At 43.8% G+C, this 27,069-nt stretch overlaps 1 long non-coding RNA gene across 1 annotated transcript in view; it reads right to left on the reverse strand.

Annotated features, from left to right (window-relative positions):
* Positions 1-17,639: 17,639 nt before the first annotated feature.
* The window catches only part of LOC139052487 (uncharacterized), a 145,555-nt gene continuing 136,125 nt past the window's right edge, over positions 17,640-27,069 (reverse strand). Inside the window, exons 3-4 of the long non-coding RNA XR_011509928.1 lie at positions 18,341-18,431; positions 17,640-17,772 (exon numbers count right to left, since the gene is read on the reverse strand). This is a non-coding gene — a long non-coding RNA (uncharacterized lncRNA). The remainder of the gene's footprint in view (positions 17,773-18,340; positions 18,432-27,069) is intronic.

Below are 27,069 nucleotides of genomic sequence, written 5' to 3' on the forward strand. Positions count from 1 at the left end.
TATGTATGTATGTATGTATGTATGTATGTATGTATGTATGCATGTATGTATGTATGTATGTAACATCTCTTATATAGGATAAATGTGTTGATGTCCAACAGTGTCCACCGCCCTTTTCTATCGCAAGAATCTCAAAGGGCTTTGCGAGAATATTATGAAGGAAAAATTGCGTCAGGACCTATCTCACTATGACTGCCGACGGTAATGCGTTAGCATGGAATCAGCATAGCGGCGCAACCTATTGCCACCCTCGAAATGAGTTATGTATAAGGTGTGTACTGCAGTGGGACTCCTCCACGGGTGTCATCCGAAATGCATGAGACGCCCGTGCGTAAGAACCCTTAAAAGCGTCAGGCGACCACTGGGATTCTTCCTCTCGCTTTTTTTTTCTAGTCACGTTGCGCCATCTAGTGGCACAGCCGAGAAGTCCGCGCGGGGCCTCCGATACGTGGAGCATGGCGCGCCAGTGTCTGTGAACGCTTAGAATTGTTCCCTCACTTCCCACACACTCAGTGACAAGTACTCGGTGACCATAGTTGGGGATATATTTATTAAATAGCGATACCTGCCCACTGCATTCCTAGCGCAGCTCGATAGTGCATTGACGTCAAAGGCGTTCATTGAAAACCGGCACAAATTGAGTGCATTTGTGGCACAGCCTACTAATGCATCGGGTTGCTGTCCTTGAGGAACCCTCATGACGTGGGATCTATTCCGCTCAGCATCGGATCAATTGAAGGGTTGGTTTTCGCCATTGTAGAACGGCACATTCCCAGTGGCACATACCCAGTTATCCAAGTTGGCATCAAAGACTTCAATTGAAGAGTGGTATACACGTACTGGCACATTACCAGTCACCCAAGTTGTCATCAAATGAAGTTCATTGGAGACCAGCACAGACCAAGTGGCACATACCCAGTGCTCCAAGTTGGCGTCAAAGAGTTTTTTGGAACAGTGGTACCTAGCCAGTGACGCGGCTACAGTGGCGCATGTCGGCGTGAAAGAGGTTGTTGAAGAGCAGCACGTAGGTACACGTTGCCACATATTCAGTGACTGAAGTTCATCCAATGCTGGTTTCTAACCCTGTTGCCTCATCAAAGCAGCCCGACGCGCTACCTGTTTGAAACTGGCTACCCACTGACTCAGGCAGGCGGGAAAACGGTTCGATAGACAGATGGATAGATAGCTCATGAAAAGTGTTTGAAGCACCATACCCATAAAATAGTCGTAGTACTGCGCGAAAATTCGAACTCTGGTCGCGCAGATTGCCAGCCCCTAGCTCTCGGCTAGTCCGCTTTTTTAAAGCGAATATGTTCTTTGGTTATTTCTGAAGCAAGGTGAGAGAGCAGGCTAGTTGTAAATAAATGATGGTGTGCGCAGTGCAACTGCGGATAAGGGATGCAAAGAAAGAAGGAGACAAGCGCAGAACTTCAATTGAGCTTTATTATCGCAAACACACATACACAACCCTAGAACACGTGATCACAACCAAAACTTCCGATGCATGATGCAAAACCAAAGGACTTCTCAAATATTTTATAAGCAACAGCGTAAATTAAAACGACGCCTAATTGGTTACGCATTGTGCGCATTGGTAAGAAAGTTCCTTTGCGGCCTTGTCCAAAAAGAAAAGAAGCAATTTTGTTTTGGGTCTTTTTTTACCGCATGAACTTTCTTATTTATGCGTCAGAATAGCTGCACTGTAGATAAAGAATCGAGCGTTTGCTAAGCAAAGCACAGAAATGGTTTCATCGTGTGTTCATTGGCACGTTGTATGGCATTCCCCTATTCTGTGGACACTGCCCTGACTGCTGTTCCACAGTTCCCTCCACCTTAGGGTGAGCTCGACCACTTTAGACGGCCATCTCGGAAGGCGCCCCATGGTGAAGCTATAGATAGGCAGCACCGTGGGTCAGAGTGGCAGATGCCTAATGTCAGATTGGAGGAACATAGCCTCAAAATGCCGAAAACAATACCACGATGATCATTGAAGCCACGTCTACTGCTAAAGTGAACTGCGTCAGTAAACCTTCTGTCGCTTTTCCGAAAAGGAACTTTTGTAACTAGAAAGCACAGTAGGCGGTGCGCCGTCTTATTTGCGTTGTTAATTCTTAAGAACTTGAGACCTTCAAGTTTTGGCATGTTGCATCGGCAGTGCTGGCTGGGATCATGTGTGCTATGGTTATACATGTGTGATTACGATTATAAAGTTGAGTTTGAAGTCAGCGCTTGTCTCCGTCGTTTCTTTCCGTCCTTTGGCGTCAGTAGCGCTGTGCAAATCATTTCGATTCTTCTGCCCGTTTTACTGGTTGGTGGCTGGCAGTCCGAGGTTGGAACAAAGAGGCCGACGAAAAGGGAGCGCGCACCCATTGCGGGGCGCGTTTATTGTGGGATGCTAACTAGCATAGATCTGCGAGACCCATGTCCTGTGACTCTCTCTACCGCTAGAGATGTGCTGGTTAACGGCTCTGCTCTTTATGCAGTAGCGCAATGAATCAACAAACGCTACCTGAATATTCTCACTGCGATAAGCATATGTCTTCGAGCGCACCGTTCCTTTAATAAAGCGAATGATTTTCTTGAAGTGTTTGACTATTCGTTTACATTGACAATCATCGTTGAAGGTTTCTTCAGAAATTTTCTTCATTTTTCTTTCATCCGCCATATTGTGGTAAATAAGAACAATGTGCCTGACCAATACTCTGCTTGTGTATTGACAAATCCTAGTGGATCACACCTTCGGCGGGGTACCTCCAGCGGATAGTAGTTGGCGCCAAGAAGGAACCGCGTGGTTGCTGCATTAGCACCTGCTGCAACCTGTGTGTGGCTCCAGAAAGTCGGATCCATACTTTTAGCGCCACATGTCCCCTCTTTGCTCCAGACCTAGCTGATCTCGCAAACCTACCCCCCCTTCTTGTTGACCTGTCCCAGACTGCGATCGTAAAGGTTCCCTTACCAGTCGAATCAGGAACTACATCCAAGCTACCCACCGAACTACCATCTGTGGATCTATGGTCCACACCACAGATCTCTGCTGGCCTTCATTGCATTGATATGTACTGATGTTTCAATTGTATTAAACCGCACTGGAAACTTTTGAATCAAAATGGAGAATACTGCGACTTTCCTCCTAATACGCGCACGCTGAAATGATAGGCAGACATTACGCTCAGCAGCTTATTCATAAACCACGGCCGAGGCGAAAGAACTTAAACCAAACCAAAGGGTATGAAACGAAAGGAAGGATAGAACAGTGGAAGAAAAGGAAGGTCGCGTCCCCCTCCTCCACCTTGCTGAGGCTAGAGAAGCGGAACGAGCGAATCTTCTATTGTGTAGTTTAACCGACGCTAATTTTGACCACCAGGGGATTCTTAACGGGTCCCCATTCACGGGACACGGGTATTTTTGCATTTCGTCCCATCTAAATGCGGCCGCCGCGGCTGGGATTCGATCCCACGACCTCGTACTTAGCAGCGCAACACCATAGCCGCTAAGCCATCGTGGCGAGTGACCTACAAAGTTCCACGACAAAACAGATAATGATGCACAAAATAATGTAAGTAAAGGATGGCTCGAGACACCTAAGTGAACCGAAATTGCGCCTCCCCCATCTCCCCAACCCATGTTCTACCCTCGCTATTTCTATCACCGCAACTAGAACAAAATGGATAGACCCGCTATGTTGATTTACCCGACGTAATCGGGCCCCTTCGCTGCATGATCGCAGAGAGTATAGGATTTTGGGCAAAATAAATAGAAAGGTTTCCGGATTGCTCACTTTTTATGTATTTGTGTGCCGTTGGAAATCTTTTCTGCGCGTACTTTGGCCGCTAATCAGGGCGCAAACAGGGCGCACGTCCACTCCATCTGCGCATCACCCGGGCTTCGAAGGCTGTAGCGCTCGAGAGAAAGTGAAAATACAGAGAAATCAAAGCGACAGCTGAGCGAGACGTGCCGAGACGGAATGGGTTGGAAAGCTGCAGAGACGAGCCTGCCAGCAAATAAACAACGCGGCGCTACGCTTCGCCGAACTCGTGAGGCGATAAGAGGGGAAGGGGGAAGAGCGGGAGGTTTAATGAAAAACCGAGAGAAGAGGACAAACAACGTAAGCTCACTCGGTCGAAAAAAAAAAGGAAAGCGGGAAAACAGAAGTGGAAGTAAGACATCTTCCGGAGCTTTTATTTCGTCCGTCAAATGAAGGAATGGGGAGAACGCGCGTAAGGGAGGAAGGAACAAGAAGCCGCCTAGACAGGACGGGAGATAAATTGAGGGAATGAACGTGAAATTCGGCTGAAAGTCCGCCATTTATCTCTTGCAACTCGCTAAAATGCCCAACGCAACGCGCGCTATGTTACTCCAAGGATAACGACGTAAAGAGACTCAACAAAAAAGATATATACATGTATGGTAAACACATACTCCAGAGAGCTGCTGCGGGTGCGGCGTAACATCTTTGCTACTGGGGGTGATTTTTAGACCCTTTCCTTCTTTTTCATTTTTTTTTGTACGTGGGGTGATTCCGAGTTTACTGACGAATATCGTTTTTTTTTATCTTCCAGGCTCCATCCCTCTATGGTGCGTGCAAATAGCCGAAACAAACTCTTGTCAAGGATTAGAGCTCCGAAAATCGTGCGTGAGAGAGAAGTCCTTGACATTTCCAAGCAACGTCACTTGCTATTTTTTCTGCAAAACATACAGAGACAGATCCCTTAAGAGTGCCGAAAGCGTGGGGGTGAAATTGGAGTAGGAATTAGTGTTTTTATTTCCTCCGAGACACGAAGCTTTGGGTCTCCTGTAACATCACAGCTATAAATTGCACCGGACGCCCTGTAGTGGCGGCCACGGGTCGTCACGAGTCCGTATCCTAAGCGTGGAGGAGCATATCACAATTCTCCGGTTTCTAACAATTAAAAAAAGGCAACAAATAAACAAAAAAAAACAAATAAATATAAGAACATTGAATGAATCAAGGCGTACTTGATGGTCACTGATTTAATAGAAGGGGTCATCGTTCTACTTTTGTCTTTTAATTCCAAAATAAACAAAATACAGCCGATGGAAACAGGTAAAAAATAGCCTGGGGAGCAGGCGTACCACCATTGCCTAAATGAGTGATTAGAAAGGGTAAACAAAACGCACTCGCATCAAAATAAGATCCCCAAATAGGATGAACTTTTGGTATAAACCGGGATTGATGCAGCATGTTTGTTTTCTCACCGATCTAGACTGGCTAAACACGGTTTAGAGTTTCCACGCATTCTTCTCAGCTAAGAGTGCAGCTAAGACGAATAAATAAATAAATAAATAAATAAATAAATATATAAATAAATAAATAAATAATGGGCGTGCTTTTTCGCAGGAAAGCACGAAGGCATAGGCAGCAGCCACAGATCAAAGGACCAAGCAATATTTATAGGTTGTCAATATGCCATCTTCAAAAGCTAATTTGAAGGCTACAAAATTTTTCCAGATCGAGAGCAGCTCACCAAATGATAGAAGGAAAATTTACATAAGTTTAAAAAGGATGGTATGAACACCTCGTATATCATGGCTATATCGGTGCAGAAACTCAAAGGCGACGTTGCGCCGTAATTGTATTTCTGCCTCTCGTCTGGCCTTGTGTTTAGCGCAGTGATAACTATTGCTGCGGATATTTTAGCTAGCTACGAGGACTACTGCGTTTAGGTCTTTCGATAGCGCTAGAAATGGGACTGATTGTCGGTGCTTTATTGCTTTAACATTTTTTTTTTTGCAAGACGTAGTAGTCGCAACGTATACCATGACACATAAGGTTATAACCTGATCATTGGTGTTCTGAATTGTATAGCAGTAGTAACTGTTCAGATAACTTTTGAGAATCTTTACGTAAAAGCACCTCATGAAACAACCATGAAAGTAAGTATTTGCTATTTTTAGTATAAGTACCGAGGGAGTGTTACGTTTCGCCTATGACGCGCGGTGTAGCCGGCGCGGATTCAACGGACGCCGGGGCTTCGTTCAAAGCGGCGGACATTTTGGCCCGTTCGGAGCGGCCGCGACGCATCCCCGCCGAGCGCGTCCCGGCATGTTTCAGTGCCACGTGTCTTCGTGTGTGCGTGTGTGTGTGTGCCCACGCTTGTCAAAGCGCGGCAGCCGGGGAGAGGAGCTCCCCCAGTGTGAAGCGAGGAGGTCTGACCGGCGCCGGCCCGGCTGATGCGTCACCTCCTTGTCTCTACATGTCTCTCAGTCCGTCCGTGCCTGGCTGTCACGTGGTGTCATCCCATGACCTTCCTTCTTGCCCGCGACGCCGAGAGTATAAGAGCAGCTGCCCCCGGACGCCAGGAGAGAGGCTCCGATTTCTTCTGTAGAGCTACGTGCTCTCCCGTCTCTCCACTTCGGTCGACCTGACCGGCCGCTCTTTTGCGATGCTAGAATAAACAAGTTGTTCTGATAGCAGTCTACTCATGCTTTGCCAGGACCTTCGGATGCTTCCAGTTGTGCCCCAGGCCGCCAGGCCAACGCTACCCTTGGGGCTTGCGACCCCGTTGCAATAACGGGCGTCATCACTGAGGTTCCAACAGGAGTAAAAGAAAAATCCTATATATAGAAAATCTGCAAGTGACTCTAGTTTCCAACTTTTGTTAATTAGATCACACACACACAAAAAAACTTGCTCTGAAGATTTGTTGGCGTCAATAGTAGCCATAGTAATGCCCCTGCAATGCGGGAAAGCAGCAGCGTTGCGCATATGAAAACTGGTCACTTCCTATTGTACAGGGAGCATTTGTTTTTACTCATTGCAGCAGGCACCTGGCTTATGTTTTAGTGAATTTTTTAGGCTCGCAAAGAGACGGTTTTCGGGTCAAGGAGCGTGAAGAAGTTTCCTCTTACATGATTATTGCGTTTGATTAGCTTTTCTGTGCGAGCAAGGTGGTCAAGTGTGCGTTCAACTGGCGCTGGAGCCTCCAGATGCTTTGTGCAATTCGCGTAGAGCGCTGTACGGTAATGTGGAGTATTGCATAATGTTGTGCAGTAATGAATAATGGCTCTTACACAGGCGGCGTTCATAATGTAATGTTGAATTCCTATGGCGGAGTCGTAGCAGCCGACGGACTCCGCGAGTGAGCACTCGACTCTGGCGTAGAGCAACGCCTCCAGATCCGCGAATGGAACACAACCTGCGCCGCCGGAGCAAGGCGGAAGCGGAACTTCTATCGCCGAGTTACCCAGAAAGCCTTGCGTGTTGTCATTCCTTTCCGCTGTTTGCTCCCAGCACCGCCGCTTCGGTCACTTGCCTCATCAGCGAAGTTCACCAGTTGTTTTTTTAAAAGTGCGGAATGGATATCTCGCCCCAGCGTACAGCAGCTTTTGCTTCCACGCAAGTCGTGACCGGTGGCGCCTCCCAGCAGACAAACGTGGTAAAGGAAATACGTCACGCAGAGTTCCGGTCCACTTCACCGATTTTGGCGGAGCATCTTTTTCTGCTCCACGGAGTGACTCCCGCTCTGAATCCCCTTCGACTCTCTCATTGGAACACATTACTCCCGCCATCACTCCGTCATTGGAACAAACTTGCTCCGAAACGAGCAGAAAAACTTGCTCTGACTCCACCATTGTAATTCAACATAAGAGATTAGACAGCTAGTCAAGCTTCGGTGGAAGGTTAGTCTCAAGTCGACTGGGTACTCTTGTGTGATTGAAAACCCCCACGAAAGGAAGCGTTCCTCGTAATAATTTGTACATAAGCTGTCGAAGTGCTGATAAATAAAAATGGTGGTGAAAATAAAATTTTCCCCATGGTATCGTAGCACGTGATATTAGGGGAATTCACTTATCAACATAACACGCAATCATCAGCATCTACCTTGTTTGAAACATCGTTAAAACAGGTTATACGTAGGATATTAACATTCGACAGCACGAGAGAACCTTACGTGGCTTCACTGCTGCTGTCATTTAAAAATCATTTTGCCGAACTGACCAAAGCGCGAATTTTGTGTATTTTTATTGCAGTCTATAGTGCTAGAAGCACTGGAGGCTCCTTTTGGCGTTAACCACAGTCGAAGTATTATTTTTCCAGACTCAAAATTGTAAAATCTGACAAATAGGTAAACTCGTCATTTCAGGCGTTGCATCGTGTTACTAGATGAAGAATTGCAACAAAAATGCTTAAGAACGCACAAAAGAAACTCTCAGTCAAATTGATTAATTTCTATAGGCGCTGCAACAAAACAGGTAATTAAAGGGGACTATTTTATATGCACTCTTTTCGCCTCACTGTCGCGGGACTATGCATTTAGTTAGTTTCCTTCCCCTTTTTTAGCGAGCGTCCTTCTTTTTTGTCTTTTCAGGTGCGGGTCTTCCTCAGAAAAATGAAGCATTGGGCGACTTGTTGTTTAAATTCGCAGCCTGTAATTAAATGTATAGCGCCAAGAGATGGAACGCATGCACAAGGAGACACGCGAGTGCTTGTGTGTGTCTTTTACGTCTACTTGTGCCCCATAAGTTTGCGCTAGATACAAATATGGTAAATATGTCTTTCTATTGTGCGCACTGGAAAAAAATTCCCATTGGGGGCCACTTACAATTGCAGTTCTGCCGCCCTATCTCGCGGTAAAAAAATAAAAAGAGTTGTTTTCACGTGGACTATCTAGTACCCATCCGTTTGAGCTAAAAAATCGAATGATCGAAAAAAAACACGGTGCATTGAGTGCTTAGGGTTTCCACGACATACTAATTTGTAGTTATCCATACTTATTCAGTCCTGCTGCGTCACGCATGGAATTCTCAAATATCCTGACTAGCATTCCGAAGTTCCCGGTGTGCGTGAGATGAGAGAGAGGTTGTAATGATTATAAAGAAGGGTGATAGACCTCAGAAACATTTTATCGTATGTTGTTCGTAAGTTACATCTAGCAGCGTAGATAACAAGGACCATAGCGTTGTTAACAGGACAATGTGAACCGACTGACCCTACCCTTTTACCGCTCGAAATTTCCAATACGAGAGTCATGGGGCACTGCCGTTGTGTCTTCAAGACCAGTAAAACCCTGAATTCCGCCACCAAAATAAAGCATCTAACGTCTTTGGGCTAAGGTTTGCGAACGTCGCACCCACTATTAAAATACCGCTATACCGTTCTGTATACAGGATCAAATGAAACGGATCCTCTTTGTAGCAGTACCAATTGCATGGCAATATATACGGCACAACGCACATTTTAAAACATCAAATTATGGGGTTTTAGGTGCCAAAACTACTTTCTGGTTATGAGACACGCCGTAGTGGAGGACTCCGGAAATTTCGACTATCTGGGGTTCTTTTACGTGCACCTAAATCTAAGTACATGGGTGTTTGCGCATTTTGCCCCCATCGAAATGCGGACGCCGTGGCAGGGATTCGATTCCGCAACCTCGTTCTCTGCAGTCCAACACCATAGCCACTGAGCAACCACAGCTGGCACAACGCACGGCAGCATGCCTGCTAGCCATTTCGCACTTTCTGTTTACTTTTGAAGCATTATAAACGTCGATTGCCACTTTGCTAAAGGAATAATTGGATACGTACAATGTGGCCCGATAGAGTATGACTCATAATGGGCTCAACGTAGAGCACTCATTGTAATGAACGTAAATATAGAACTAATTCAATTCCCATTTACATCATGAATATGTAAAACGTGAAGACAAACCGCACCATGCCATCGTTTGCTCAGTCGACAAAAACTTCAGATCTCATGTTTCACAAGTGGTCGTTGCTTACATTAACAAGCCCTTAATTACCGCATCTCATTTTATATCTGAAATTTTTGAATTGCTTCGTCCACCTTGCCTCATTAGTTACTCGTTCCTCACTGAGATATTGTTGAGGGGTGTGGGGGAGGGGGGGGTCAGACGATTTCTTCGACCCCCTGGGAAAAATTGTAGAGATGGTCGTGCTGTTTCCTTCTTTGTCCAACTTCAATACTTATCGACATTGTTTATATTAAACTTTTTGTGCTGTAAAAAGAAAGCATACAATCAAATATCACCGCATCTGCATGATACCGCCAGCGTATACTATTATTTAACTAATCTTTATGCTGTCCTTATAAAGCCTTATGACAGCCTCACACTCTTTATTAAGAGGCGAAAAATTATCATTTTCTCTAGGACATTTCTCAAAATGATATGAACGACGCTGCGCAATATTTCTTACACGTTTACTTTCTGAAATTCCTTCTTATACTGTTGTCATTCTTTTGCTTTGAATTATACGCCTTATAAGTTTTCTCCTGCACTCCACCGGCCATCTTTGTTCCCGAGACGATTCCCAGCATAGAACATAACAGCCAACCTAACAAAAACTGAATGCACCTCTGCGTTGTAAGACCAACGCGCGCGGCAGTGCCGTTGGGTACGTTTATTCGCGCAAACAAGCGCAGCTTTGTCAGGCATCCCAGGAGCTGCACAGGTTGGGTACCCTTCCATGAAGTGCTTTCTCTTTCGCCCAATATCCCAAATTGTTTTTTTTTCTTTTTGTTCCCTCCACTTCCCTACGCTGCAGTTGTTTTACCCGACCAACACCATAGTCACTAACTGCAGGTCTGTGCCTATTCTGCAAAACATGCCTAATGTATGAGTCATACCTCACGGCCATTTTCGACACTGCAGGTGTTCTGTCAGAAGCCCGTCGCTCAATTTCAATTGAAGAACTCCCCTTCGTACCATTGTTCGCAGGCATTAGATATACACGTTGGCTAACACTCTCAGCTAAAGCGAATGCGCTCAGAGGTGCTCTCTGTCCCCGCTACGCATCGTACGCCACTTCAGGCGGCTGCTAACTAACACATGTTTTCCGTCGGTGCGTGGCGAGCGATCCCGTTTGGTGGTTCAACATTAGTAGCATCGCACTTGCGTAACGGGGGCAAATACTATTAGCTCGCTTGAGCGGACAGGTTCACCGCTGTGGAGTTTTATGCTTTGGCCTCACGTTATATGATAGGGGAGAGTGAGGCAATCTCGCCACTTCGAGCGTGCCTGTATAAAGCTTGCGCAAGCTCTGGTCACGCGCGACTGCGCTCGCGGGCGATCACGAGCAGCAACTGGCTTCCTTCTTGCATTCGAGAACTTTTGTTCAAGCTAACAAACACGTGCAAGCAGCGCAGCCGTGGGGATAAGCACATCAGGGCTCCGCGTCGGCGCTCCTCATTATTTAGTGAGTAGCAAGGCCAGCAAATTTTTTTTAAGTATTACCTCGACGATGTCGAAACTTTAGTGTGAACGTCAGTCGCTCAAGGTTTCTTTTTGTCATTGTTTTGGTCGTTGTTATTGGAATTGGTATCGTGTCATTCCTGACTGTGATGGCCACATTCTAATGGCGCGCGGAATGTATAACACTCGTTTGTCGAGCTTTCGCCACATTCAATTTCTAGACCTTTATTATACGGCGATCATCAGAAGGAAACCTACCGAAGAATAAAATTGAGTTGGAGGGCCTACGACAGGCATTAGCCTGTCTAGAAGCTTACAACTGTCGTTTAATATAAAAGTGCACAATCACTGCATCCCACCGGTGCTAACATATAGGGCAGAAACTTGGAGGTTGACAAACAAGCTGGAGAACAAGCTAAGAACCGCGCAAAGAGCAATTGAACAAAAATTATTAGGCGTAACGTTAAGAGACAGGGAGAGAGCGGTATGTATAAGAGAGCCACCGGGGATAGGTGATATTCTATTAGACATCAAGAGAAAAAAATGGAAAAGGGTAGGCCATGTAATGCGCATGCAGATCGCACAAATGCTTTCCAGCCGAACGAACGTACGCGGACAGAAAGAGATGACGACACACGCTGTGTGTGTCGTCGTCCCTTTCTGTTCGCGTACGTGCGTTCTGCTGGAAACCTTTTGTGTAATGTGCCACCAACAAGCTCAGGCAAACACTAATCCGCAGGCAGGTAACTCTTATGGTTACAGAACTGGTGCCAAGGGAAGGAAAAGAGAGCATGACAAAAAATTAGGTGCGGTGATGAAATTAAGAAATCTGCAGGTGCAAGTTGGAATCAGCGCGAGACTAGATCGCTAGGAGAGGACTTTGTCCTGCAGCGTACGTAAAACTAGGCTGAATAATAATAATAATAATAATAATAATAATAATAATAATAATAATAATAATAATAATAATAATAATAATAATAATAATATACAGCATCATTCAGCCATTTTCTGACGTCGGCAAACGTGATTCAATTAATTTTTCGTTGACGTGCACTTGTGGCGGCGTAACTGAGAATTGCGCGCTAGGACCGCAGTGTACTGATACCACATCTACGCATTTACTAGGAATGTGCGCTTGGGAGTATCCCTATGTAGCTAGCAGGGGCTTGTTTTTCTTCAGTGTTTTTTGCCCCGGAGAGTGCATGGGGGTGGGGGGGAGCTAGCAAACATATAATACAGCGCTATGTATAGCAGGAATTAATCTATTTTGTAGTCATTACTACTTATCTGCCACCGATAAACACGCCAATAGCCACTATCCTTACGAACTCTACATGTGTATAACATTACAAGCTCGAGGCATATGTGAGAGGCTTTAAGACGGTCGTTCACGAACCTGTAAGCAATACTAACTGTCGGGCTTGTTGGTAATCCCTACTCAAAGAATGACGCGAACGAACAGAGAAAAGATAGAAACCACGGACGAGCGCTCGTCTGCATTTTCTATCTTTTCCCTGTTCATTCGCGCCATTCTGCTTTCACTCTGCAAGCACTGTCGGCAATCTTTACCAGTGAGTAATTTTCAGACTTAGCACGTGCATTTATGTGGTCGCCTCTTAACGTCTCACGCGGAAGTTCCAAAAAGCAAAGCTAAAGAGGCGACTGTAATCTAAGCTTCATGGGCTACTTGCTTGGGAGAAGTAAACTCATAGTTGTGAGTCACTGCTTTAGATTTTTCTAGTGAGGTAGCAGTTGAAATTTGTCACCCCGTTGGGCAAATTTGCGGGCCATACATTAGCTCGTTGTGCTCTTATCGGGACATCCATAACCGGCTTCTTAACATAATCGCTAACTTTCAATGACATTACGGTCACGCATATTTCGTCGTATATGCGTGCTTGATAGATAAATTAATGGTAGAACTTCGCCTTGGATAACAGAGCGTTTAACGTTATGTTACCCGTTCTATTAACCATTCTGTTATAACGTTATGTTATAACGTTCAGTTATTAGATTAGCGCTGGGCTGATCCGGTCCATGTCGGTGTGGCTCTATTTTCGAACGCGCAGTTCACTTCTGCAGTCGGAGCATCGGGGAGACAGATCGCCATGTTGCGGTTTGATAAATATGCTCTAAGCGACCGTCCGCTACTCCCAATGCACAATAGTGAGAAGTCTTTGTAGGAATAATGCAAAGCTTTACTTAAATACGCAGTGACCCGTATTCTAATCTGAAGAAGGACAGGGAGTGCGAAATAAGCACATCAGGTGGCACACCAGGCATCTAACTCATGGCGCCGAAAGTTAGCGCCTGACCCGGCGCGCTATAGGGGGCAAACAGCCCTTGCCATAGTGATAAAATGCTTGGACTGTTTCATGGCAACTGCACCACGTTCGACTGCATAAACAAGTTCATTGAACTGGAGGAATCACTCCGCCGTGTGCGTCATCGGTAAGCGGAGCAACAGAGAAGCACTTAACGGAAAATGCACGCCCCTCCCCCCCCCCCTCCCCTGGGCGTCGCAACTCTCTCACCTGTTGCTGGACAGCTAAAGTGTCCCAAAGCCAAGTCCCTGACTCTGCATATTTATTCTAAATACCTTACAGGCCCGAAGAATGGGCATTGGGTAAGGGAAGCTTCAAAAATTTTACATAGCTTAAAGAGCATACAATTATACAGAACATAAAGCCCTTTGTTAATAATAACACAACAAATAGTCAAGTTTACACAAACTCTAAAAGTCTCAGATCAAAAAAAGAAAAACAAAGGCATAAAAAAAGCAACGCAGACAAGCTTTCTTTTTTTTAAGTTTAGAAATGAATGTTTATGTCGTGACGGAATTTTTCTTTGTTAGATTCAGCTACCAAGATATCGGGAAGGTCGTTCCACAAGCGGATGACACATGGAAGTGCGGATGAGTTAAAAGCGTCTGTTTTACCATAGATGCGGGTGAAAGAAAGATGATTATGCAATCTTCGTGAGGTGAATGGAGAAACTTGCAGAGCTATTGGTGATGGCCTTGGTCCGTGAACCTACTTGTGAAACGGCAATAAAAGGTCTACTTCAGGACGAGTGTTCAAAGAAGGAATTGATAAATAGTTTTCAATTTGCGTTATACTTTCGTTGCAGTTGTAATTTTGTGAGATGAATCAAGCGGCTCCATTCTGAACTGATTCTAGCATAGTGGTTAAATAAATGTAATGAGGGCACCATATTGAAGAAGCAAATTTAATTTTAGGGCGAACCAATGTAAGATAGGCTAATTTGCGGACATTTGTCCGCGTCTTACGGAGGTTCTGGCGTAAATATCCCAAGAATCGGGAGGCAGTTACGCAGGTGTTGTTGATATATGTAGTCCAGGAAAGGTTTGATGTCAGGATTACGTCTAGGTATTTGAAAGGAATAATTACAGACACAGGATTGTTATAACTATAGTATGAGAAGTTGGAAAGAAAATGTTTGCGAGTGAAAGACATTACGTTACATTTATCTGAATTAAGCGACATTAGCCAGGTGCTACACGAACTGCCAATAAGGTCAAGATCATTTTGAATTTTTACGTCGTCATCAGCACTAGTAATTTCTCGGTAAATTATACAATCGCCAACAAAAATCTGCACATGAGAGGATATGCTATGCGGTCGTTAGTATATATCGTTAATAGTCGTTAATATATATCAGGAAAAGTAGTGGACGGAGGACACTGCCCTGTGGCACACCAGAGGAAAGGTAAGAGAGCGGGGAGAAAAATTTTGAACCGCGGCGAACTGCTGCCGATTGGTAAGAAAGTTCCGAATCCAAGATAGCGTTAGTGAATCTAAGGACAATGTAGACAGTTTAGAAATCAGTCGGCAGTGAGCGACACGATCAAAGGCTTTTGAAACATCTAAAAACATGCAGTCAGTTTGCAGGTTTTTGTCCAGATTAAAGGGTAATTCAGTCGTGCACTCAAATAGTGGCGTGTCGCACGATAAACCATTTTTAAATCCATGTTGGTTCGTGAAGAAAAAGTTATTATTCTCTAAATGATTGTAAATGTGGGAGGTGATTATATGCTCTAGCATCTTACAGCAGATGGAAGTAAGTGAAATGGGTCTGTAGTTTAGTGATGAATTTCTATTGCCACATTTAAAGATTGGAATGACCTTCGCGATTTTCCAGTCTTGGGGAAGCATTCCTGTCGATAGCGATTGCCATAATATATGAGATAATATTTTACTCGAGACTGACACCGTATTTTTAGTATCTTTGAGTTTATGTCGCCTACGCCTGCTATATGTGCTCCTGTATGTTTTTGTTTATTTATTGACATAACATAAGGCGATACTGGCGCACAAATAGGGCACCGGCTTCTTCTTGGCTCTTGCATATGTGCAACATGCAAAATACAGTCGCAATGTAAAGCATATAACAACATAAGTGCAGCAAATTTGGATTGTCACATACCATTGTATGTTTTCTTTCTGGTTGTAGGGTGTATTGGGGTGGTCTCTTCGTTTTTGTATTTGTTGATTTAGTTAGCTATTTATTATTTTCTCACGCGGACTGAATCGAGCTTGGGTTACTTTTTTTTTCGCGGGCGGGGGGGGGAGTAGAGGGGGGGGGGGTTGACACAAGGAATAAAGAAGAGAACAGATACAATTGTGGCTTGTGAACTTGGCTAGTGAGCGTGCTGCTTCTATGCCAGCACTTGCGAACTATTCGCAGGAACTCCTCCCTGAGTTTGTGTTGTATCGCTTTGCATGAGTCAATTTTCTTCTCAGGGCCATTCTTTTTTTCATAGCTCCTCGGAGTAGAAGGGTAGCCGGCGCTTCTATACGAAGCGCCAACTTTTTCTTAGACACATATTATTTAAAAACGAAACAAAAGTTATGTGGTAATACTTTCATAATGATTAAGGCACTAAAATGTAAACAGACGTCAATACGTGTTAAGAATAAGTGGAAAGAAACAATACAAAAAGTACAAAATAGGCCCCGAAGTACGATACGCAGTCAACCACCCAGCGCCCAAGAAATTGGCCATCATTTTGTTGGATAGCAGTGATGCGCTGCGCTCTGGCACACATAAGTGCAGGCTGTAGGTTATGTGAATATAGGCTCATATGAAGTTCAGTAAAGTGGAAAGTTGGGCTAGTTGGTGAGTGATCGTCATACCTTGCTGGTGAAGCAGCGCACTGACACGGACACAGTGAAGACAAACAGACAACCAGCAGCGAGTGTCGTCTTTTCCTGTTTGTCTTCACTGTGTCCGTGTCAGTGCGCTGCTTCACCAGCAAGGTATGATGATAGGCTAATAACTTTGTTTATTTATCGTTATACATAAATGGGCCCAGCGGTGCAACCTGCGCAGGCCAGTTTCTTTCACCCTGAGTGGCTGATATAAGTGGGTGGTTAGATGCAGTAACAACTGGGTGGATAGAGCAACCTGGAGTAACAAAGTGAGAGTGGTGTAACCAATAACTAGTGAGGCTGGTGTTAGCCGGAGTAGCCGGAGTAACCTGGAGTAATCAGGATTAATGGTGGGCTACCCAAGTAAAGCTGCGAGAGAGGGAGAAATAGTTTAATGAAAGCTGAAAAATTCAGCTCTGCTGTATGAGGCTTGCTCCTTCAGATGAGGCAAAATAAAGAAGAAAAAAAAGCTCATAATAAACAGAGAAATCAAGCCAAGAAGACTAGCACAACATCAAATAATGTCTCTATGACCTGATTGGCGTAAATATAGAAGCAGGGCCTTCGTGGCTCACAATAAACAACCACAGGTGGAATTAGCTGGAGTAACGCTGGGTGAGTGATTACCTAGAGGAAACTGGCTTAGTAGCCGTTCTCCTCCAGGTATGCCACCAGGGCAGTGTGACCTTCTCGCGAGTATGCACGTCATCCCTATAAGGCAGAGCATCGCGGTGAGTAAAATGGGCATAGAGTAAGTAATCCATGGAGTTAGCACTTTCCAAAAAGCGGATTGCTCCCATAGTTGTTGTTTTTTTTCGCACTGCAAAAGACACACACACGAGAAAGGCTGCACGAGCGCATTGCCTCTTTCTTTTTCGCCTGCGTATGTTTTCGTCTAGGCTATGAATAAAAAGTAATGTGCTCGTTCTCGGGATGGGGGGGGGGGTGTAAATGGCGCAGGTCTAATATCCTGGAGTCCAAACTGATTTCCTGTATGTATGACTTCCTGTACGTGATATCAAATAAACCAATTAGCCTTTTTGTACACGCAATTTTCATATTGAGTGCTGAACCCGGCTTGGGTGACGTGGCAACGCCCAGTAACGCTGGTTGCCGGGCAAGTCCATAGCACGTGGTGTGCATCTACCGGCTCATCACCCCTATGGCAAATGGGACAAGAAATGGTCGGTTGGTTCAGTATCTCCGGGCTGCTTCGGTGTACTTCTTCCTGTCAATGATACGAGGCCTTTAGCGTGACACCTAAACGAAGCATGCCCAAAACCACCCTTTTTTTATTCATATCACTGTGGATTACCACACAACATTGGGGGACTCAATGCACGTGTCTGGAGTCGTAGGCAGTCACGAGAAAGGTTGTTCACAAGGCGGTTTAGGTAGCCATCTTGTCCAGCTTGCTATGCCTTGCCCTGCATTGAAGGCAGGTGATAAGTTCAACTGTAGTACGTAAGAAGACGGAAAGAATGCATAGTCGCACACATATGGCGTGCTCATGCGCGAACAGAACACAGCTCATATACGCACACGTACACGCACATAAACATGCAAAGAAACGCACACACGTGCTCACTTCGAGATGTCAAATAATTGGCAACTGGTACGCTTCCTATTTTAGGCCTGTCAAGGCACGTAAACTGCAACGCGGCCGTCCGTTGGCGTTTTAAATCTACTTCGTTCTCGTAGTTTGGTGCAAACACTTTCAAGGTCACCGTGAGAATATAAGGAACAGGAAACACCTATACTAATAACTAAATTAAACCTTTATAAACTAAGCCAGCGGGTTCATAACTATTAAGCAGCGGCTGCAACAAAACAGGACGCAGCCTAACGGTCCGATATTTTTACTGCAGCTCGTGTTCCCCGCTGTCTACAGTCCATATCACCGTGCCTCCCCTCTGACGCAGCAGACGGCCTCATCCTGCCAGCTGCCTAGCAGAGCATACTGCGCATACGCAGCAGGCTGACTCTGCGGCTTACCTGGACTTGGAACTACGGCGCCTGCGCTTGATAGGCTGGAGAGCCATATATAGGGCACCATCCCGGCACCAGCTTCACTACTGAGCAGCGGCTGCAACAAAACAACCGATATTTTTACTGCAGGTTAGTTTTTTTCTGCTTTTCACTGCGTCCTATGCTGTTTTTGCAGCTGCTGTTCACAAGTGTGTCTCTTGTTTTTGTTCTATTTTCTGCGATGCCAACCAACACTGAACTCGGTAAAAAAATTGAGCATCTCGAACCGCTGCTTAATGAAAAGTTTGATGCACTTGTCGACAGTCTGGCTGCCAAGATTTGGAAGAGGCTTGAAGACCAGGTAATTGGCAACCTTGCTTCCCTAGCTGAAAGTATGCGCTTCATGAGCGAACAGTATACACATTCAAAGCGACATTCAGTGAACTGTTAACTACTAACAAAGCATTAACTTCTAAGAATCAAGCATTAACCAAGAGAATCGCAGACATGGAACAGTACAGCAGAGTGAATAACATTAAAATTAAAGGCATTCCATCATCACAAGGAGAGGAATGCTCTATGATCTTGAAGAAGGTTGCCGATGCAATTGAGTGCCCAATTTCTTCTGGAGACATTGATATAGTTCATCGTGTGGCCAGCAAGATGTCAGACAGGAACATCATTGTTCGTTTTTGTTCACGTAACAAAAAGAATGAATTTCTCCGCAAGGGCCGCGAAACTCGTCTGCGATGCTCCCAGATTGGCTTTTCTGGTAGTAATGATAATTCCATTTACATTAACGAACACCTCACAATTGACAACAAACGTTTATTCAGCAAGGCCCTTGCACTGAATAAAGTGAACAGTTGACAGTTTTGATGGACTGAAAATTGCCAGATTAAAGCCCGTAAATCAACCGACAGCAGGGTGTTCCGAATAAGCTAAGAGGCTGTCTTTCGCATCTTTGCGCAGGCGCAGCTTATTGCTACATTTCCTGTCCTGCGAACAGATTGCACACACGTTTCTGAATACTTTTCATCATGTCATTGCTATCCTCAGCCGAAGTCAAACCATTGCATACATCTTCTATTATCTCTATTCTTCATATCAATGCGCGAAGTTTGCGCAAAAACCATACCATTTCTGCATTTACTGACTCACTTAATCATTCGTTTTCATTTATTTGCGTTTCGGAAACATGGCTTGACAATGCTGATAGCAATTTATACGGTTTTCGTACATACCAAGCAGAATACTGCCATCGTATATCGGATCGATATGGTGGTTCCGCCATATTTGTTTCACCTCATATTAAATATAAGCGTAGATTTGATCTTTCTCTTCATGTAAATCACTGTGAATCGGTATGGATTGAAATCGACTTACAGCTGAATTCTCATAATCATAACAGTTTTATTCTTGGTTGTGTATACCACTCCCCTTCTTCATCTATTCCTGATTTTCTGGGTGAACTCTGCATAGTTTTTAAAAAAATTTCTCTTGATCATAAGCAAGTCCTAATTTCGGTGATATTAACATCAATTTACTTGACGTCGACAACGGAAGTGTAACTGTTTATATAGAATGTCTTGCTGCTTTCGGACTCGAATCATTAGTTATCTCTCCTACTAGGTATTCTACTTATGGTACCAACACACTTCTTGACCATGCTCTAACTAACATCGTACCAACTCCAAACTCTGGTGTCATAGATACGCAGATCACAGACCAATTCCCAATATTCGTCTCCTTTGAGGCAGAAATACTTCAGTCCGAGCCTTGCTACGTTTCCTCCAAGTTTGACCGAGACAGTTTTGTTAACACTATAACAAATACTGATTGGTCTGCAATTAAGTCCCTGCATGATCCCGATCAAGCTCTTGAAAATTTTTGTTCTATCTTTCTACAGGCCGTTCGCGCTAACACCACTACCGTCCGATGCAAGAAACATTTTAAGTTTCCCGGTCACCCTTGGGTAACGAGATGTCTACTGACTAGTTTGAGAAAGAAAGAAAACCTACACAAAAAGACTACAAAGAAACCTTTCAATGTACGCTTAGCGGCACGCTATAAAAATTATTGTAACATTCTGAATAACTTGCTTAAGAAGTCTAAATGACACTATTACGAAAACGAATTTGCTAAACACAAGAACAATCCCAAAAAACAATGGCAACTTCTTAATGCGTTCATGAACTTACCTAAGTCCGGTAATACTGCTGATAAAATAAACTACGACAATAAAACTCATACTGATTTTTCTAGCATAGCAAATAGTTTCAGTGACTACTTCCACAATATATACAGCAGTCGTCCTCTGACTACTACTTATCCCGTTAATCGCTGCAATCATGATTTTTTTCTCTTTCCCGTAACTGCGGATGAGGTATGTTCCGGTATTAGCTCTAAAGAATTCTAGCCCTAGCTTAGATAATATTTCTGTATTTCATCTAAAACCCTCTGCACCGCTTACTTGTGATACACTTCGTATTATAATTAATAATATCTTTAATTGTGGTATTTTTCCCACTTCGCGTAAAAGGGCTAAGGTTATTTCTATACACAAGAAAGGTGATAAAACGGAGGTGTTTAACTTTCGCCGTATTTCTATTCTATCGTCGATTAGTAAAGTTGTTGAGAAGTTATTTTGTAAGCGCCTAAATTATTACTGAAACAAACATAATTTGTTGCAATCTTCTCAATTTGGTTTTCCCGCTGGCAGTTCGACTAACTTGGCCTTAATATCCCTAACCGACTACATTCGTCCCTCGATTGATACGGGCAACATTGTCGGTTCGGTATTTTTGGACTTCACTACAGCTTGTGATACAATTAATCATAACATTATTTTTACTAAGCTAGAAGCCCTGGGAATTACCGGTCCATACTAAAACTCCCAAAAAGTTACCTGTATGTGAACCTGTAAGAAGACCTGTATGTTAGAGAACAAACAGTTTTTTTAGGTGCTTATTCTGGTACTAAAGTTATTAACCAAGGTGTACCACAAGGCTCCATACTAGGTCCCTTATTATTCTGCATTTATATTCATGATTTACCCAGTTGTCTTAAGTCGGCACATTGTGTACTATACGCAGACGATACTACTGTCTGGTTGCGTAACAATTGTTTAACAACCTTAATCCTTAAACTAAACAATGAGCTTTACCATATTACTGCTTGGTGTTCGTCCAATCAATTACTTATCAATCCTTCAAAAACTCAATTCATGACCTTTCGATCTAGCCAAAGAATACTAACTGGCTTACCTGAGATAACTCTAGATGGTCATCACATTCCCGTCTCCAACTTTCTATCATTTTTGGGCATCAAATTAGATTCTAACCTTAAGTTTTCTCAACACATTGCCTTCATTAAGCAAAAGTGTACCTTCGGTATTAGAGCATTAATCAAATCAAGACAGTACTTCTCTAAAGACGCCTTATTAGCATTGTACTTTGCCTTCATTCACAGTCACATTAATTATGGCATTGTTTCCTGGGGAAACACATATAACTGTCATGTCTCATCTATTCAGCACTTACAAAACCAAGCAAAAGGCATTATCACTAACAGTGGATTTTTCACGAGTGCTACTCCTCTACTTCGTGAAAATAGTATCCTTGTTGTAACGAACTTGCTCAAATACATCTAATAATTATGTTTTATAAATTACTAAACAGCTCTCTTATCAATTCATTGATTCCAGACAACTAATCAATAACAATAATACCAGGTTTGCACGTAACTCAAATTTTCTACTACCTATGGTTCATTCTAACTATGGAAAAATGACATCATCATTCGTTGCTATAAAACTGTGGAAGGGTTTACCCGTTAGCATTAAATCTTCATCCTTTCATACATTTAGTCATGCCGTTAAGCTGTTTTATATGTGTAACTAAGTTTACGTCATTCATTACACTATATTTGTCATTTGTATGTACTGACAGTTTTTTGTGCACTACATGCTTATATAAATACAATTTGTTTTCATTTATATTATTTTTCTATGTTGTATTTTCGCAATTGTGTTCGTTTGTTTCAGTTTGTTTGCTCTTCTTTAGTACATCTCTGCATTGTTATTATTAACCGAGGGTCCCGTTGCAGTCTTGGACTTTGGGACCCTCGTCTGTATATTGTATCTTTCCAATGCATTGTAGTTAAGGACTAATAAACTGAAACTGAAAACTGAAACTGAAAACTGAAACTGAAACTGAAGGTGCTTTTGTACTATGTGTTGAGTATAGCTCATTTAACACAACAATTACATGAGCCGCACTAGCCGTGGCGAGGAAGACGGGCTAGAAGCTATCGTATTGGTGGCAGCCTGCAGACACTACGTGATAGAAGACATGCAGGTATGTGCATACATCAAGCAAGACGCACTGCAAAAAATATACAGGGCATTGCAGCTAAATTAAGCCAAAGTTTAAAAATATGCCGATGCACTCTAAGACCACGCGACCAAACACAAATTGCTCACTTTTGTATGTAGTGTGTCACCCTATCTTTTGTATTTAGCTGAATTAGATATTTATTCAAGATTAATTAACGAACTTCTGAAGGAACGAAGTTAGGCGAAAAATGCCAATTACGAAGTTGTAGAGCGCTTTGCAAAACGTCTGATTAGAAAGTTTCTAACTTTCTATCTATTAAGTATTACTGTTTTTCAGCTTACTGTGGATACCCGCGAAATACAAAAAGGCACCACGTGACATACCCGCTTGCGCGCCGTGATTGAATTGCTCCTAAACTGTCCCCGTGCAAACGAACATAGCATCTAGGAGGGCGTGCTGCCGCTTGAAAGGTGAGAGGGAAGCTACGAAAGCGTTGGCTGTGCGATTCACGCCAGTGATGTGCCTCCCTCGCGGCGGTTCATGATAGCGATAAGAGACGCAGCAGCACCACACCCGGCTAAATCCTATGTTCGTTAGTGCGCGGGACGCTTGGGAGCAGTGCAATCAGGACGCGCAAGCGAACATGTCACGTGATGTTTTTTTTTGTATTTAGCGGGCATCCGCAGTAATTTGAAAAACACTAATGCTTAGCAGATAGAAAGACAGAAACTGTTTATTCGGACGTTTTGCAAACCGCTCTGCAACTTCCTAATTGGATTTTTTCTCCTCTGCATCGCCAATTGCTTCAGAAATCGGTTAATTAATCTTGACTAATTATCTAGTTAAGGAAAATACAAAAATATTGTGATACACTACATACAAAAGTGAGCAATATGCATTTGATCGAGGGGTCTTAGAGTGCATCGGCATATTTTTGAACTCTGGCTAAAATTAGCTGAAGCACTCTGTATATACAGCTTGTCCCACATAAGTTGAGGCAAAGCTTTAGATATGAAAGGCACTCCAGACTCGAGTTGAACCAAATGAACAATGTGACCAGTGGCCTAGAGTTAGGCTCTTTTTTTTATTCTCCCCTTAACTGGAGGATTAGTTATGTTTAATTAATCAACTTTTTAAGTATTGGCTGCACACCCCAAGTATGATACGCAAAGTTGTAGAGCACCTTGAGAAACCCCTGAAGAAATTGTTTCCAACACCATATATCTCACGTGGTCCTTTTTTCAGCGTTCCAAAGAACGCCCGCGAAAACGGAAAAATATCAGGGGTGCGATCTTGTACGCGTTCCAAAATAGAACGGAGGCGGTCCGTTCCACCGAACCGCACACGGTTGGTCAGTTTGAACGGTGAAGAACGCCATGACGTCAATTGTGAAGTGATATCTGCTGTCAATCATTCCGTGTTGTCTGCTATCGGACGAACGCAACGGAACGGACCGCCAATTTTGATGTAGCCATTTCCAAGCTTTGTGGTTGCCGTACGCGAGAGCACCATCATGCTGATACCAAATATCCTTAATCCTGGTCAACGAAACTTTGCAAAGCAAATCCTCAAGCGCCCCATCAAGGCTGTCGCTGACGTATCTTTCGCCTGTAAGCTTGTTATATAAAAAAAAAAACACGGGGCCAATAATAGTGCCAGCGTAAGTTCGACACCACACATTAACCGACCACTGATATTGGTGATGTGTCTCCCAAACCCAGTGAGGGTTTACGTCGCTCCTATAGTGAGCGTTGTGGATGTTCACTTGGGCATTACATGAGAAGGCAGCGTCATCGGTCCACATTATTTTGCTGACAAAGCCTGGTTCCTCTGCCGTCTTGATTAAACTACAGTTTGCAAAATTCTTTCGATTTTGGAAATCGCGGGGCTCCAACATCCGGTGCAGCTACACCTGGTACGGATGAAGGTGCCTCTTCTTATATACTCTCCACACTGAAGACTGACACTCCAGCTTCAGCACCCACACTGCGAACACTTGCATGTGGGTTTGAAGAAAACTTTGACAGAATATCTGTCTCCACTTCCTCGCCCAGGATTGAATATTGAGCTCGGACGCGTACCTGCATGCCAGCGTTGAAAGAGCTCAACTGCGCGCCTTCCGTGTCCACTTGACCCACCTAGAGCCAAAACAATATCCACTCTTTCATCGATGGAGTCAGCCATATCTGCTGCTCAACGTTGGCCACAGCAAAATAGCGTTGCTGTGGAGAACACGCAGTGATACGGAGGCCTGAGAAACACTTGATATATTGCAGTTCACTGGGATTGGTTCAAACGAGGTCTAGGCCAGTGCCAACATTATGCATTCTTTTCAACTCGCGTCTGGAGTTCCTTTCATTTTTAAAACTTTGGCTCAAGTTAGGGGGGACAACCTGGATATCTTAAATAATACGCAAGACAACCGAAATAACCTGCTATGAAGTGCAAGTACAATAATACTAGTTTAAGTATATCATCTACGTCAGTGGTTGTAATAACAAGGCAGTATGCGTAAATAATATATTAGTTGATTACCATTTTTGAACTTTTGTTTTTTGTTAAGGGGAGCGCACAAGCGTTGCAGAATAAAGGAGACCTAGGCCGGAAAGACGTCCAGGTCTCCTTTCTTCCGCAACGCTTCTGCGTTCGCCTTTAGAAAAATCATGTGAAGCCAACTAGCCCAACATTTTACTATTCTAAAGCTTGTACTTTTGTGTTAGCGCTGGTGATTGTATGTCTGCTGCATTTGTGTATTGTTACACTAACTGTCATTTTTACAGCCAAGGTGTATATGCCTAGGCGAAGCACTCGTGGTCCGACCACAGAAATCTGTTGCGGGAGTATGAGCCATTCTTTAGGGTGGTATAAGCCATTGCATTCGTCTTACGTGATGGACGGACAAATTTCTCATTCGGTATAGACATAGAAATGCTTACCCATTTAAAACATATATATTTGTCTACGTATTATTGCAAGTGAAGGGCCACAGAGGGTCACGGGGTTAATATAATATCATGATGACATAATTATCTCGCCACAAAAGTGTGGCGTGCCATTGGCTATGCTGATAGTGACGTCGTTTCCCTCTCGCAGCAGAGAGCACGCGCAGCAGTCTCTCTCCGACTTCGCAGTAGGTTCAAAAACGTGTCTCTATCTTTAATTAAACGAAGTGGGCTGCCCCGGTGACTCTATGACTCTATAAACTCTATGACTGACGCATTACGAAACACAAATGCGTAACATAATTCAGAACGACTTTGATAAACCCGCTGTATTAACACAATGAGCAGCTGATTGCACGGCTCCATCATGGTGATTATTGTGCGAAGCGTAATGTGTCGCATTCCGAATAGACAATATGATAAACCCAAGCTAAATGTGTGCGTGACCTCATTAAGAAACACGAAGACGTAACGAATAATTGAAAAAGAGGTTAATAAACCACCGGAATTGAGAGAGTGAGAAACACCGAGGCTGCACATTTCAGCTTCGCTGGTTTACCATCTGTACGGGGTGCATGGACGGTAATATTTTTTGTTGCTCTACGAGCGTACGTAGATCCAACACACGCTGCACAGCAGAGCATTTTTTATGGATACTTCTGCATCAGCTTATTTCTAGCGTCATCGTCGGCTAAGAGCACAGACGTTGTCGTTGTTGCTGCATTTAAACATGGCTCGTACCCACACGGGGGACAGATTGCGTCTGGGTTGTCTTGTCTTGTCTTGTCTTGTATCCTAAACAGTGGCGCATACCTACTTGCAAAGGAATAACATTCCTCTTCTTCAGAATGAATCACGCGATTAACGTCCCAAAGCTGCACATACTGCTATGAGAGAGGTGGTAGTGTAGGGCTCCGGATTGGCATTTATTTACTTATTTGATAACATTTAAAATATTGGTAACGTTTGTTACTGCCCTATCCACAAAATTTGTTGGTAGAATGAATAGACGGAAATTACATTAAAAATAAGCGAATAAAACAATCTGAAGATCGTATATGACAATTTAAGCAATTGATTCATCAAGAACGGCGACGATGGACAGGCGAATTACCACGCCGTTCTGAATCCTTAGGGTCTGCCCACCTGGCTCTCCTAAGTGACAATTTTCGGCAACGCTCTGCTCATACGGCCGCTTTGAGGCTGCCAAGCAGACTGTGTGCGTAACTACGGTTTACTACAACAGCTATACTATATATTCCAAGCCGACCTCAAACGCGGACCCGGCATAACACGACTCGAGAAACAAACGTTACGCACAAATCGCTAAAGAAACCGCCCAAAGAAGGTGTTATCTATTTGTGGAAGGCGTCCGCAAGGTAAATTTTATTTTATGGTCATTGATAATTACGTTTCAAAGCAAAATAATTATGGACTACAATGTAGATTGTTTTGCTGATTGATATCGACCACGCCG

Source organism: Dermacentor albipictus, unplaced genomic scaffold (genome assembly GCF_038994185.2).
Source record: "Dermacentor albipictus isolate Rhodes 1998 colony unplaced genomic scaffold, USDA_Dalb.pri_finalv2 scaffold_24, whole genome shotgun sequence".
Lineage (NCBI taxonomy): Eukaryota > Metazoa > Arthropoda > Arachnida > Ixodida > Ixodidae > Dermacentor > Dermacentor albipictus.